Raw genomic sequence first — 2,500 nt, 5'->3', positions numbered from 1 at the left:
GCTATGTCACGCAAAATGATGTAATGCCATGACACCCAAACTACACAAAACGTAGAGCGAAGCATTGCAGAAACCACTTAAAACTGTTGAACAATATGAACGAAATACAATAAAAAGAAAGAGAAGCATGGATGGACACAAATGGACAAAATTAAAACAGATTGCATTTGGGTAATATTGGAAAAAGTCAGCCCGACGTTTTTCAAGTTTATGGCAAATCAACTAGATAAAGGTCATTTTTGCTGAGAATTACCTTGTTTGTGATGTAATGTTAATATTATCAGTAGAGGAATTCCACATTACCATTTTCGACTTTTAAACTCGTAATTAGAATAACCAAAGATTTCCCCTAAACACCCGAAAATAACATGACATAGCCCCTTTAAGAATATGTTTTATTTATCAGGCTAAACTTGTTCTTATTTATGTGGTGCTTTATTCGCCAAATTTCAGCCTAATGTTCTTAATCCACTTTTTCTTACATGCCGGTGTTTACTGCACCGAACCGCGGATATGACATCAAGTAATGCTATAATCCTCGCAGTTATGGACGCAATTTTAACTAATTGCGATCGTTAGAGTGTCGCACCAGTATCGCGAGGTCAAGGGTTCAAACCCCGTTGAAGTCCTGAAATTTTCAGTCTTCTCAAAGCAGTTGCTAAAATTGCTTCCATAATTGCGAGGATCATAGCATTACTTGATGATTATTTATTGACAGTCCAAGAACTCCGAAACAATTAATTCAATTCTAAAAAAATTGAAAACTATCTCCTGGAACCAAAGATTAGAAAATGTTGATTGATTAGTTTTTCATGCAGAAATAACACCACTTGACTACACAATTAAGCATATTTCGACCGTAATGAGGGAAGGTAGCGGACGGGCAAAGAAAAAGTAAAACGGGGAAAAATTTTTCCTCCTAGTCATACCGTTACGTGGGATATATTTATGCTTTATTTAGATCTACAGCGTTCTTGCAGAGTGAGTTGTCTCTTGCAAAAAATTATTCGAACTACGCATATTCGGGCTTTTTCAAAAACATCCTAAAAGGAACCTCCACCCCAACGCAAACATTTTTCTAACGCAACTTTTGTCTTAGAACGATAGGACGACATCAGACACTACAATTATTCAAGATGGCGGCGTCCAGGAAATTTAAAACAAAAATACGCGATTTTGAAATTCACGTCTTTGTCTTAAAAAAGAACATTTCATAGAAATTCTGAGTTACCGAGGCCAAGAATGGGTTCGCCGGAATATTGACAAGAATTAGATATAGCGTCTTTATGTACACTCAAAACTGAATAGACAGAAAGTTTATTTAAAATTCGATTACAACGCCGTGATTCGATATATATTTCGCTGTTCGAGCTTCTTAAGTCGTCCGCAAGGCGATGTAAAACATGTCAAGTCGTTGATGCAAAAACAAATGAAGTAGGACATATGTCATATATCTAATTCTTGTCGGTAAAAATAAATAAATAACAATGTTCTATGCCCCTTTGGTTAATAGGGGTCAACATGTTTGGTCTCTCAACTAATGGCGTATCAAGTTTACTGCAAAACATTTGTTTGTTTGAACAGACCTTGACGAAAATGATCGAGTGCCCCCAACGAGTTCTAGCTATGAAATGCGCACGATTTCAACCTTATGAATGAGTGACGGAAGGAATTGGCTTACGCCGAAAGAAAGGTGGCCACTTAAGGTCCGGCGTCCGACACTTTTCTTCCTCACTGCTGGTCCGGTCATGAACAGGTATCTGAAGCTGGTTTTGGTACGTAGAAATTGCGGAACAAAAGAAAGTAAACCATTGTTAGCAAGAAAACTAAAAACAAGGCAATATGTCGGTAAAACTAGTTTACTTAGGATGTGCCGTGTCCCGTGTAAATCCTTGTCCAAGAGGAGGCCTGGTAGAGAATGACATTTTCGAGTTGACAGGGTGGGTATAGGTGCGTGAAACTATTTAACCCAACTGATTCGGCTGGAAATAAAAAATTGTCGTTAAAACACGAAATGAATATCATTTTGTGAGTGCCCTTTTTTGAGATGTCACTAAGAACGAAAAAATTACATAAAAGAGGAATTTTCCTAAATTCAAGTGCCACACCTTACCGCTTCCCCCTTTAATTTTAGTGTTGTTTTGTTTTGCTTTTCGAGTGGGCATCATGGCATTCAGGTTTGCAGTACGATCATTTCGAACCTTTCAGAGTGTTTGTAAAAGCAAAGAGCATTTGAAATTTCGGAAGCAGGTTGTTTTCTTTTCGGCACACACACAAGCCGCGGAAGTTATACAAGCGAAATCGTTCGACGAAATCCCAGGTCCAAAAGGGTTGCCAATTATTGGAACGCTTCTTGACTACACTCGTGACCTTGGCGATGGTGTTAGGGGTTATCAACGAATGCATGAAATGCAGCAACAGCGAGTTGAGCTCCATGGTTACGAAAAGCCGCTGTGGGGATGGGGTAAGTGTTGTAAATGAAATGACTGTACCTCATCGG

The 2,500-nt window shown here is 38.6% G+C and overlaps 1 pseudogene; it reads left to right on the top strand.

Moving 5' to 3' along the window:
• The first annotated feature begins 2,166 nt into the window (after nucleotides 1–2,166).
• The window catches only part of LOC138021180 (cytochrome P450 10-like), a 13,848-nt pseudogene continuing 13,514 nt past the window's right edge, over nucleotides 2,167–2,500 (top strand).

The sequence above is a fragment of the Montipora capricornis genome, chromosome 10, assembly GCF_036669925.1.
Source record: "Montipora capricornis isolate CH-2021 chromosome 10, ASM3666992v2, whole genome shotgun sequence".
Taxonomy (NCBI): domain Eukaryota; kingdom Metazoa; phylum Cnidaria; class Anthozoa; order Scleractinia; family Acroporidae; genus Montipora; species Montipora capricornis.
The sequence above is the reverse complement of the archived record's forward strand: the minus strand, read 5'-3'. Positions and strand labels throughout refer to the sequence as shown.